Source organism: Bactrocera dorsalis, chromosome 1 (assembly GCF_023373825.1).
Source record: "Bactrocera dorsalis isolate Fly_Bdor chromosome 1, ASM2337382v1, whole genome shotgun sequence".
Taxonomy (NCBI): domain Eukaryota; kingdom Metazoa; phylum Arthropoda; class Insecta; order Diptera; family Tephritidae; genus Bactrocera; species Bactrocera dorsalis.
In genome coordinates this window covers 25,018,707-25,033,344 of record NC_064303.1, presented here as the reverse complement: position 1 = coordinate 25,033,344, position 14,638 = coordinate 25,018,707, and positions in this window count along the sequence as shown.

Sequence of the window (14,638 nt, the reverse complement as noted above, 5' to 3'; positions counted from 1 at the left end):
TTACCTTAAGCAGTAACCCATATCAAATTTTGTATGCAAAAGTTTGCCATACAAGCCCTTGATTCTGATTCGGAGATTACATTGTTGCCTTAGAAAATAATCTATACCGAATTTTGTGAATACATCTCGTCAAATGTAAAAGTTTTTCATGCCAGCACTAGATTCCGATCGTTCAGTTTGTATAGCAGCTATATGCGATAGTTAACCGATCTGAAAAATTTCTTCGTATATTACATTATTATCTTAGAAAATAACCTGTGCCAACTTTTGTGAAGATACTATACATTGTCAAATGTTAAAGGTTTCCATACAAGAACTTGATTCCGATCGTTCAGTTTGTAAGACAGCTATATGTTATAGTGGTCCGATATCGGCCGTTCCGACAAATGAGTAGCTTCTTGAAGAGAAAATGACGTTTGCAAAATTTCAAAACGATACCTTAAAAACTGAGGAACTAGTTCGTATATACACAGACAGACAGACGGACATGGCTAAATCGACTCAGCTCCACATATGATCAGTATGTATATATTTTATAGGGTCTCCGACGCTTAATTCTGGGTATTACACATTTCGTGGCAAACTTAATATACCTTGTTCAGGGTATAAATATACCAAAACATTTTTACAGTTAAAAGAATTCGCGTATAAGCAATCAACCTTTTTTGTGGACGGCTTCTGATAACACTTTTTTTAATGAGCTTATATTTGACCAATTGGAGTAAAGTCAAAAAGTTATAATTTTAAAGCTTCACAAAAAATTATCGAATATATATGTATGTACATATGTTTATGGCGAATATTATAATTTTATAACGGCGGTATAAGGGCTGCGAAAACTATTTACTTATGTGCAACATAACCTAACCTAACATTTTTGTTAGCCAAAGGAAAAATCGCCAACTACTTATATGCAAATATTATCCACACTATTTTTTTATGTAATATTTGTATACATACATACATATATTTCTTATTTGTGTATACTTCAATAAAAATTGTCGTTTATTTATTATAGTACACATATGTACATATGTCTGCATGCATTTATTTCCATATCTAGCGTTCGACCTTCTTGACTTACATTCACAGCTATATTTTTCACACGCAGAACGTTGCCTTTGACTAAATTAGAAATACTTAGTATATCCGCAGACAAATATTTTTTAAATAATTATTTGGACATCTTCCAACAGCCGAAAAAACGGATGATATGGTTACATACATATCTACGTATTTATATACATATGTCTATACACGCCATAAAATACATATAGTATGTATGAGAGTATGGAACTGTGCAAATAACTGAATAAGTTTATGGCACAAGAGACGAACTTTATTTTTCTCTATTTATTTATTTATTATTATTTTTGTAAATATAACGGTTTCGTAACTTATCAATAAAAGTAAAGATTCAAACAACCAATGGTAGCTAAAATCTAGTTTTGCATAGCAAATGTAATATATTTGAGAATATGTTTCTAAAATTTTAAGTTTATCCTTATTATCTGACTGTATTTGTAAGAGTTTTTTACTTGGTGTAATCGTCTCACAAAACTATAAACGCGTTTTTTACGAAACTCTATTTTCAAAGTCGGTGAAGAAAATTTCTTCGAAACTTCATCGATCCACTTGAAATTTTCACACGACTTTTTTAGATATTTTTTCTAGGTCATAATTGAAGGAATAAAATTTTTGATAGTATTTTCTTATTTTAAGCCAGTGTAGTGCATATTTTTCCCAAAAACTATTTTTTTGGGGAATAACAATACTGACAAGTACTTCGATCCTTACTACTATCTAAAGTAACAATACTTTTTTGCTTTAAAATAGAGATAATTTAAGCAGCAAATCAAAGTAAGGAAGATACTGCCAAACATATTTTTTTAGAGGTACTCCTGGAGATCTGCTAGGGTAATAGCAACCGAAAATTTCTAAAAATAAGTCGCGTATTACTAAAGTACATTCAATTCTGTAAATGTACATATGTTTTTTATGTAATGAGAAAATGCTTATTCACAAAAACGCTTTTTTTTTAACGTGCCAGTGGATATAACCGCTTAAGCCTCTTTAACTTTATTACAAATTCGCATACAAGTACATAGCATAAATAATATTTTATATATTGCAGAAATAATTCTATATATTGCAGAAATAAATATTAAAATAATAATTCACTGACACGTAAGGTGTGTTGCCTTCGTTTTGACCGGCTGCTTTAATATTGAATAATGTGCATGTTTTTCATTTTCCATTTGAATTATACATACATACATACATACATATGTACATAAGTATATGCGCGTAAATGCACACATACGTATGTTAAATTTTCGTTGCTAATAATTTTGTGAAATGGAAAATGTTGCAGACTGTCTGCAAAATTTTTTATATTTTTTTTTGTCTGAGGAATTCATGCTAAACAAATTTTCGAAAATAGCACACAAAAACATGGCGAATTTTGAGTATAACTAAGTACTCCTTTGAGTATCACGTAAACGCGAAGATTTCTGTTATCATAATTGTCAACATCTTATATTTGTATGTTTGTATGTATGGGTGCGAGTATGTATGTATGTATATAAGTAATAATTAAACTGAAGTGCCGGGAGCTTAACTGTTCATGGCATCGAATAGAATACGGGAAAACAATAAATACACAACCTACGCATGAAATCGGCAGCAAGACACTTGAGTTTGATAGATACGCTATAATTGTTTAGATAAAATTAGAGTATTATGAGCATACGAGTATTATAAGTATAAACGTGCTTTATTTTGTTACTTTAGAGTTTTATACATAATAAGATAGGAACAATGGAAAACTTATTGGGGTAAAATATTTGTACTCATATAATTTATTTTATAGCCATGAGCAACTCTACCAAACTCTTTCTTGCAGACGATTAATATGGTTCTCAATAATTCAGCGTAAAACGGCTTCCAAGAGACTTTAATAGAAAGGAGCCTAAGATATGGTTATTAAACCCTGAACAGGATATATTAAGTTTGCCACAAAGTTGGTAACACTTAAAAGGAAACGTCGGAGACCCAAAAAAAATAGATTTTTAAATGAACATAGTAACGATCAAAGTCGATTTAGTCATGTTCGCCTGCGAGTATGTATGCGAACCAAGCACTCAGTCTTTGAAATATCGTTCTAAAGTTTTACACCTCTTCCTTCATCCAAAACAAGCAACGCATTTGCCGACACCGTCGAAACCGGACCACTATAGCATGTAGCGGCCATACAAAAAGGCTGATCAAAATAAAGTTCTTATATGGAAGATTTTTATTTATTTTACAAATTATTTTTATGAAATTATTGGGCAAAACAATATTACAATTACTCAGATCGAAGCACTATAGCATATCTTCTTCTTTACTGGCGTAGACACCGCTTACGCGATTACAGCGCGCCAGTCGTTTCTTCTCTTCGCTACGTGGCGCCAATTGGATATTCCAAGCGAGGCCAGGTCCTTCTCCACTTGGTCCTTCCACCGGAGTGGAGGTCTTCCTCTTCCTCTGCTTCTCGCGGCGGGTACTGCGTCGAATACTTTCAGAGCTGGAGTGTTTTCATCCATCCGGACAACATGACCTAGCCAGCGTAGCCGCTGTCTTTTAATTCGCTGAACTATGTCAATGTCGTCGTATATCTCGTACAGCTCATCGTTCCTTCGGATACGGTATTCGCCGTGGCCAACGCGCAAAGGACCATAAATCTTCCGCAGAACTTTTCTCTCGAAAACTCGCAACGTCGACTCATCGGTTGTTGTCATCGTCCAAGCCTCTGCACCATATAGCAGGACGGGAATTATGAGCGACTTATAGAGTTTGGTTTTTGTTCGTCGAGAGAGGACTTTACTTTTCAATTGCCTACTCAGTCCGAAGTAGCACCTGTTGGCAAGAGTTATCCTGCGTTGGATTTCTAGGCTGACATTGTTGGTGGTGTTTACGCTGGTTCCAAGATAGACGAAATTATCTACAACTTCAAAGTTATGACTGTCAACAGTGACGTGAGTGCCAAGTCGCGAGTGCGACGATTGTTTGTTTGATGACAGGAGATATTTCGTCTTGCCCTCGTTCACTGCCAGAGCCATTTGCGTTGCTTCCTTGTTCAGTCTGGAGAAAGCAGAACTAACGGCGCGGGTGTTGAGGCCGATGATATCAATATCATCGGCATACGCCAGCAGCTGTACACTCTTATAAAAGATTGTACCTGCTCGATTCAGTTCTGCAGCTTTAATAATTTTCTCCAGCAGCAGATTGAAAAAGTCGCACGATAGGGAGTCGCCTTGTCTGAAACCTCGTTTGGTATCGAACGGCTCGGAGAGGTCCTTCCCGATCCTGATGGAGCTTTTCGTGTCGCTCAACGTCAGTTTACACAGCCGTATTAGTTTTGCGGGGATACCAAATTCAGACATCGCGACATAAAGGCAGCTCCTTTTCGTGCTGTCGAAAGCAGCTTTGAAATCGACGAATAGGTGGTGAGTGTCGATTCTCCTTTCACGGGTCTTTTCCAAGATTTGGCGCATGGTGAATATCTGGTCGGTTGTTGATTTACCAGGTCTGAAGTCACACTGATAAGGTCCAATCAGTTTGTTGACGGTGGGCTTTAATCTTTCACACAATACGCTCGATAGAACCTTGTACGCGATGTTGAGGAGGCTTATCCCACGGTAGTTAGCGCAGATTGTGGGGTCTCCTTTTTTATGGATTGGACACAGCACACTTAAATTCCAATCGTTGTGCATGCTTTCATCCGACCATATTTTGCAAAGAAGCTGATGCATGCTCCTTATCAGTTCTTCGCCGCCGTGTTTGAATAGCTCGGCCGGCAATCCGTCGGCCCCTGCCGCTTTGTTGTTCTTCAGGCGGGCAACTGCTATTCGAACTTCTTCATGGCCGGGCAATGGAACGTCTGCTCCATCGTCATCGATTGGGGAATCGGGTTCGCCTTCTCCTGGTGCTATGTGTTCACTGCCATTCAGCAGGCTGGAGAAGTGTTCCCTCCATAGTCTAAGTATGCTCTGGGCATCGGTGGCTAGATCATCTTTGGGGGTTCTACAGGAGTATGCTCCGGTCTTGAAACCTTCTTCTTCTGTAAGCTATAGCATATAGCTGCCATAAAAAATGACCGCTCAAAATCAGGTTCTTGTATGAAAAAACTTTTTTTATTGAGTAGTCGAAAAAGTCTTAAAAAGTTTACATTAATGAAATAATGCCTCTAGCGGAAAAATGGCAAAAAGTTGTCGACCAAAATGGTACATATTGTTTATTTATTTATTATATATAAAAATAATAAGTTGAAGTTTGATTAGTCACACGAAAAGACTTTTTCGACTAGCCAATATTTCTGAAGAGTATTATAGTTTCGGTGCAACCGAGTCAAATGTTTTTATTGTTTTTTAAATGTAAAATTAATAAATTATGATATTTTTCATAATAAAAAACAATGTCGCAGATAATATTATTTTATATAAACACTTATAGATATTCATTTGTGTTATTTTATGATTATAATAAGTTGTTGTTAGTTTAATTGCGAGATATTACGAATTGATATTGAGAAAAAGTTAAGAATTTTAAGCGTTTATGTACTGAACATATGTATGTACATATTTATATCAGCGAAGTTTAAGGATATTTAATTTAAACTTCATCATGCTAGTAACAATCAGTTTAAACTGGAACGTGATTACCCTACAAACATACATATATGTATGCTATGTATATACATTTCTATACTTAGAAATTGCCCCTGTATGTACATACATATGTATGTATATTTAACTGATCTTCTTGTCTAACCATGTTATATGACACAATAGATAAAGCTTACGGTAGGTAAAGCGACATTATTATTATCAAATGCTAGACTTTTTTTTACGAGCAGATATGATAATTGTGGGCTCATAAAGTGTACATAGATATAACCATAGTTATTTGGAGAACGCTTTTTACTGACTTTGGAATATATGACAACTATATACTATAGATATGAACAACTAAATAAGACCAATGTAGAAACATATAATTTAAAATTTCTTAGGCCTTCGGAAAAATTTTATTACTTATTATTGTCATAATTTACTACACGCTGGTTATATATTATTTAGTCGACCAATCTTTATGTTACTACCGGCAGTAGTTTCTAAGCACTTATTTTTTTTATAATTCAAGTAGAAAGTAACAAGAAAGTTGAAAATTTTTTCTTCTGCCTATTCCGATCTTACGATATTTTTAGAAGCTTTAAAGTTTTGTTAAGGAGTTTTATCTACTTGCAAACTTTAATTTTTGACCAAATTATGGCTTCCCTTCTTTGGGAAAAAATTTAAATAATTAACATATTTACCTTAAAAAATCGAAAATAGTATAAAATCATAATATCTACATATCTATAACAAAAATTTCAAGTAGATTGGTCTAGCTGTTTTGGAGAAAACTTCATCACCGGGTCTGAAAACAGCATTTATAAAAAATGAGTTTTAATCTTGGGAGTCGATTACACAAAGTTAAGATTCTTAGAAATACATAAGTGGATATAATCAATTAAACTATATTCAATGAAGATCCCTAATTTCCACCAGGGAATGGTTGGCATAAAAAAATACTACGTCTCATAACATAATAAAGTTTTTTAATTAGAAATTTTTTGTGAAAAATATACACATTTTTATTTATCTCTGCCTCTTTCAATCTGCGCATTGCTAATGTGACATCAGGCTACTGTTTTCAGTGGGAAAAAAATAAAAGCGGTTTTTGTCCTCGAATTCCATATAGAAATGTCCACATCTTCCAAATTAATAAACATGTACATGTGTAGGTGCATCAAGAACAGGCAATCAGCCAATTTTCACTAAGGGCCTCAATGCATTACATACATATGTACATAGTATACATATATGTATGCAATTCTAACACGCATGCGATCGTGTGTTAAGTAGGCGACGCAATGTTATTCTATTCAAATAAGTCTTTGAGAACATAAATACTATAACAAATTAATATCAATGCAAATCATAATTCTGTATATCGTTGTATATATGTATGTATATTTATATTATACTATATAAACATGCATATAGGCATATAGATAACCATAAAAATATACCTAAAATTATTCTGCAAATTGATTTTCGAATACATATTTATTTTTTAACGTACATTTTCCAAATGTGCGAAAGATTGGGGCCATTGCTTATTATAAATAGAACTTTATGTAGCGTTTCGTGCGTCATTTCGGCTTTTCATTGAGTTTTGCATATATCTGTTGCAAATCAACTAGTAAACTAGGCAACACTGTTCTGTACATATTATGTACATTGTTGCAATTGATTAGAGAGATAAAGGATCTTGAAATACCTCGTATGTATAACTCTAATTTTCAAATTGCTCCAAAAGTAAAATGCGAGAAAATTAAACTACGCTTAACAGATTTGCTTGAAATTTTGAGGCCACCTTAAGGGGCACACTGAGAGCTGCAACGAGTATGATTAAGTCAGACAAACAATCGTGCCGAAAACAATCGACAACAATGATGCAACACGAACAATCTATTCTTTGGCAATCACAATCGAGGAAAAATAATACGTTCGTTTTTTTTTTATTCAACATAGTTCCTTTCAAGGGGGATATACTGATTATAGCGACCCTAAAACTTTTCTTTGTTATTTGTCCTTTGCTTCATTTTCTTCCCTGCGAGCATTCTTTAAAGATCTGCAAACAGGAAATAATTGGATTTTTGCTTCAGTTGATATATTTAGAGTGCCTGCTATCACGAACAACTTAACTTTACGATCATTCAAAAATATTTTTTATCCTTTTTTGTAATTTTCGTCGGTAACAACCTCTTTTGGGCATCACCGGCGTCGGTGCTCATTTCACCATGTCTATATGCCGACCAATCCTTGATGGTTGATCTGAAACTCGTCACCAAGCCAATTTTTTGCTTCACCTGTATTTTTTCCCTTCCAAAAGCAATATTTTATCAACCCGTGAAATTCCTATTTATCCATTTATCCATTTTTCACAATAACTATAGTTGCTTCACACAAAGTGATATAATAAACAAACTAATACGACAATTGTCCGGTTTATAGACACGCCTTTTGAATGTTAGGGCTAACTAAAAATCATATGGATTTAATTTTAGTAGCGCCATCCATGTGTCAGGTCGAGGGCGGCTTTTGAAGTGGTACATAAGAAATTTGTAAGGACATTTTTGAATGAAGCACAAAATTGTGTGATACATAAGGGAGTCGTTTTCAAAATAATAATTTCCTGGTATTTAAAAAAATGGTGTGAGATTCAGTAAGATGCAGCCAGGATTGACACTATTTCTTATATTTATAACTTATACATTTATCACAGGTGATATAAAATAAGGAGTGGTATTCCTTATGTCAAATTTAATAACGATTATTGGAGTACGATTTCGATGACTCGAGTTTCCATTGCATCGAGAAATAACACGTTGTAAGTTCAAACCTATTTCAATAGGTTGTATATTTAGTAAAATTTTACATAAACATAAATTATTGGTTCTTAGGTCTGTCGGATCCCAAATTACTAGGTCGGTTGATCAAACCTTTGCAACCGATAACAGAAGAAAGATAAATTTGTATGTATGTACGTATGTCATAAGTGGCTTTAAATAAGCAGGACATGCAATTTGTCTATTTTTGAGTATTCTGTTAAAAATAAATAATTTTTTGCAGTAAAATTAATAATTAATATCAATCAGCATGGGTTTGTCTCTGGGCGCTCCACTGTGTCAAACTTAGCAGTTTTTAGCGATTATTGTATGTCTGTGGTATGTCTAGGGTTTCACTCGGTCTCTTTGAAGTGTATTAAATCATATCTAAAATGAAGAGACTAAATCAATTTTTAAAAACGTAGCAGAGAAGAAATTAATTTACTTAATTCGATTAAAAACTATAACAAAATAAAAATAGCAGTTGTTGTTTAGTATATCAATATAAATAATGACAATTGGCCTAAGTATACTCTTTCCCACTAAATTGACTAAATGTAAGTTGATAGCACTGACCCCCATGACAATAACCAAATATAGGGTGTCCCAAAATTAACGCAAGATTTAAATTTGCCGCCATTTCAATTAATCATCATAGCTGCCGAATTTAAAACATTATTCCATATTTTGTATGAAATTTTCAAATTGCGGCCGCCAAGGTTTTATTATTTACTTTAAATCTTCTGTTAAATTTTGGATATCCTTTATTTTCCGGTATCTTAATGTGTATAAAAAATGTAATATATTGGTTGTCAAAAAAGTCTTGCGGTATTTTTAATGAATCAATTCGCGTGGCACCCATACATCGAGCTTCTTAGTGACTCTAAGCTTCTTCAAATGGTTTATAACGGTTTGATGACTACTATGCCGGTCTCTTTCGACCAATTGAGCGATTTTATCGCAATTTTCGACGACAGGACTTCCGGAGCGTGGCGCATCTTCGGCCACCTCTACACCGGAACGAAAACGTTGAAACCATCGTTGTGCGGTGGAAATGGAAACTGTATCGGGTCCATAAACTGCAGAAATTTTATTGGCGGCTTGAGATGCATTTTTGCCGTAGTAGTACTGTAAAATATGCCGTATTTTCTCTTTATTTTGCTCCATATTTGCGACGCTATAACTCACGAACGACTTAAAAGAAACGACAATCAATCAAACACGTGTTAGCGCGTGAAATGAGCTTTCCAAAAAGGTATAGCATGACCCGATGCGACGAATAAAACTAGAACTACGCGCTTTCAGCGCCAACTAGCGAAAATAACGCAAGACTTTTTTGACAACCCAATATAAATATTGATTATTAAACAAAAGTTTTGTGTAAAAGTTTGAAAGAACGCATTACTTGCCATATAACTGGAGACACAAACAATTTGTCGAAACTGGTTTAATCAGACGATAGTGTGATATTTTGAAGATGTGGTAAGGAAGCTTGGTGAGGACACCTCAGTATGCCTGTATGTGTATATGGATTTGTAGTTGTATGTGGCAAATGGCTGGTCTGCAAGAGAATAATAGCTTTTCTGTTCTTTAACGTTCGGTGAGAGTAACTATCTCAGCCTGTGGTGATGAGTCATGCGAACAAGAAGACGAATACAATTATAAATCCTAACGTTTTAGCTTACTATACTTTGTCCTGAGCGTTTGAGTAAAGAAAGAAAAGGATAAAAATCCGATAAAAATGTATCGTATATGTATGTATGTATGTGCATACATACATATATGAAGGGATACGTATTTATTCTTACAAACTTTTGCACATATTTCAGGGCTTTATTTTTAGTTACAAATATTAATCTACATATAAAGTAAAATGTAGTAAAAAAGTGCGAAACAACTTTTTATAATCAGAGAGTGCTAGTACTCTTAAAGTAATACATATGTATGTATATGTACAAACGATAATCAAACCAGAAACTTTAAACGGAAGCAGTAGTGAAAATTTATCTTCAGAAACCATTGTTAAAAAAAACAAAGAAATGTAAATTTTAATTTATCTTATGCCTCTCTTTAAAGTTTTTGCAAAAATAGATAATTATGGTATCAGTTGGAAAGTTTGTAAAATTTGGACTCTATTTGAAGTAATTAAGGTATCGTCTGAATACATTCATACAACAAGTATTCTTAAACACGAGACATTACATAAGGAAGAACTTCAGCTGGATATTCAAACAACTATTCTATATTCAACTATATTATAAAAAATTACTAATCAAATAGATATTTATTAAGGATTATGTATTTACATACATATATCTAATTTATTTAAATTTGGGTAAGACGCGTATTAATACTAGATTCGTATCAAAAGACCTGAAACTTATTTAAAAACGACGTCGAGCAGAGTTCGCAAAAGGTATGCTTACAAAGTGTCGGAGGAGTCTTTATTCATCAAACCAAAAAAACCATAATTTGCTAAAGGCACTGAGTCCATCCCAACTTAGGCTTATAATACGTGGGTGGAAAATTGGATTAATGGTTAGCATGCTTGCATAAGGAATGAGATAATAAAGATTTGTATTAAAATATGTGAAATGTTTTTTTCTCAGTCCTGGTCTAATTTTTGTATGTGTATATGTACATTAGGGTGATTCAAAAAAAAAAATTTTAAAATTTAAAATTTAAAAAATTTAAAAAATTTTATTTTTTTTTTTATTGGTACTCGGAAAAATGGGTTCCTAGACACCTCTAAGAAATCATCTCCAAATATGAGTTTTTAATTGTAACGGGAAGGTCCTCCGCCTAACGGTTTTCTATTTTTTCTTATTATCAGATAGAAAAATTTATATCTCGCTTCCAACTACTTGAAAAAATATCTTGTTAATTAGGTTTTGTAGGAAATTGAATGCTCTAAAATATGGTCTCTTATGATTTTTTCGTAAACCCAACCGTTTAAAAGATATTAACGGTTGAAATTTGACTATTTTTGGAAAAATTCTTTATTTCTTATTAATTTTATAACTCAATGAAAAAAAAATATTATGAATAGGTTTTTGGAGAGGATTTCTTAGAGGTGTCTAGGAACCTATTTTTCAAAGAACCAAACGAAAAAAAAATTTTTTTTTTTGATCCACCCTAATATGCATTGATGTTTGACGATGAATATCTCGTAAACGCACTTAATCGAAAAATCATAGTAGACCATTTTTATAGAGCAGTAAATTTCCTACAAAACTATGTGCTTCATCATTCATAATAATTTTTTTTCATTGAGTTATAAAATTAATAGGAAATAAAGAATTTTTCCAAAAATAGTCAAATTTCAACCGTTAATATCTTTTAAACGGTTGGGTTTACGAAAAAATCATAAGAGACCATATTTTAGAGCATTCAATTTCCTACAAAACCTAATTAACAAGATATTTTTTCAAGTAGTTGGAAGCGAGATATAAATTTTTCTATCTGATAATAAGAAAAAATAGAAAACCGTTAGGCGGAGGACCTTCCCGTTACAATTAAAAACTCATATTTGGAGAGGATTTCTTAGAGGTGTCTAGGAACCCATTTTTCCGAGTACCAATAAAAAAAAAACAAAAAATTTTTTTTTTGAATCACCCTAATGTACATATATAGTAACTATATACATATAAAAATAATTCGACAGCTGATGTGTTAATTTTTTATTATAAATAGTATAACAATACAAAGAAAATCCAAATCACGTAAATATTTATTTAGGTAGTGAGACCGAGCACCAATAATAAAACTTCTAAAGCTTTGAAATAAAACTGAATAACGTTCTGAGTCATGCTTAGAAACTTTAGAATTAACATAACTTTCATTAGATTATGATAATTACTTCAGAATATTATTATATAACGAAAACTATTGGTGCATGCGATTTTTTAACTTCAGTGTATTTTACTTCAAGTTAAGTTTTGTATTATACAGTAGAGGCCCGGTAATCCGGACACGGCCTAATCCGGATTCCACTGTAATCCGGACAGGGTTAAAAAATTCAAAATTTCTATTATGTCCCTTGTAATCCGGACCGACATTCTCTATCTGTATTCTCTAATCCGGATCACATGTTTATTATTCACTACATTCGCTTTTATGCTTTGTTTGACATTCGCTCACACACTTTATTTCGCCACTTGATCAAACATGGGTGTCTGCTGTAGAAAGAAGTGCCATTAAAAATCTCACAATAAAGGATGCTGTTTTTTGGTTGCGAATTCTTGGGACAAGCTGTCGTCTGATGCAGTAGCAAAATGTTGGCAAAAAATTCTTCCCTATTCAGGAAATAACGATAGTTAATACCGAAAACAATTCCGATGCTGACGAGGACCCAGATGATAGCGTTTTTCTGTCTGTTCTCAAAGAAAGGACGTCAAAGGACGGACCTTTGTTGCAGAGAATATTAACAATCATCAACTGTCACATTCTGAAATTAGTGAATGGCTTATTGGAGATAACGACCATTTACCCCTCGATAGTGAAGACGATTCCTCCGTAAAAGAAGTCGAAAACAATGAACCAAAAGCTAAACATGAAGACGCTATTAAAAGCTTCAGCACCTGTATACATTGGTCAGAGGAAAATAACGTTGAATCAATAGCAATGGAGGCTAAACAAAAAAGCGTTCGACAAACAAAATTAACCGATTTTTTCAATTAAATTTAGAATTTATATTACACCGCTTAATAAATACAAATTTCTAACGTTTATTTTCAGTGGATTGTTTTATGTTTTTTTGGAACATATGTATTATTTGTTATAATAAACAAACAGAAATTTATAAATATTTTTTCTTAATACATAGTTCTGATATGTCTTTGGTAATCCGGATTCCCTTATATTCCGGATAGGGGTCGGTTTTAATTGATCCGGATTAGCGGGCCTCTACTGTACTCGTATGTTGAGCACTTATGTAAGTATGTAAATATATAACACCTTATGTATGTATATAACAAATGGCGCCTCAATAGGCGTATAGACTTATAGATAGTGCTAATATACAAATGGATGCAAATTTTTAGACAAAGCAATTCAAATGTATAAATATACATATATATAGTATATACTATGTATGTAGATATGTTTGTGATGACATCGTTCGATTGATGGCCGAATTGTGCAGTCACGTATCTACATACATACATACATATGTATGTGCATACAAACATAATATAGGTTTGCATGCATGTTTTCATGTTTGTGATGACGGTATACACAAAATAAAGAAATGTAAACAAATTTTAATACAACTGGTATGGAACAGCACGGTCAGCTGCAAATTCAATTAGCTTTAGAGTAAAATAAATCATAAAACCATCACTGTTTGTGGAAGGAAAAACAAGATGATTCAATCATAAACACCAATGTGCTTTTGCCAAAATCAGAGTACCGAGCTAAGTTTCTTAAAACCACAAGTGGCTTGGAAATTACCTATAAACCCAGTTCGAAAGCTATTACAGAACTTTGAGGAGCTTGAAAAATATATATGTACATATGGATGGGTGAATGAGATGCGTTTTTTCACTGGCGGACACGATTTCTCATGTTTGGATCATCTAAAACACAAAAACCCTATTTATTCATAAAAAGTACGGGAATGGTTATCGTCCCTACTAAAATCAGGAAAAAATATTGATAAATAAAAATTTTTTTTACATAAATTTTTTCAAACCATTTGTCAATAAATTATGAAATAGGGACGATAGCCAAGCGTTTTGTGAACATTAGAAAAAAATTAAGCAAACCGGTTGCGTAGTTCGACCGGAAGTTTAAATAGTGTGTTTTGAGAAAAGCGCGTTTAAAGTTTGAGGTGTGCACTCCGAACGTCGAGCGGTATTATTATTTTTGGTCCTTTTTCGAAACCTTCCAATGGTAAAGAGGGTTAGTACATTAATTCTTAGGGTATAAGGGAACACAAAATACACAAAAAAAATTGAAAAAATATTACCCTACTGACCCCTTAGAAAAATCGGCAAAATTTCCATTTTAAGCGGTCACACTAGATGTGCGCCATAACAAACAGTAATTTGATACAACTTTCCAAAATAATACCATTTAAAATCTAATTTTAAAGTTTTCAACTTGCAATATATAGTATTTGCATAGATTTTTATATAGAAGCTAAAAATTTTTTCGACG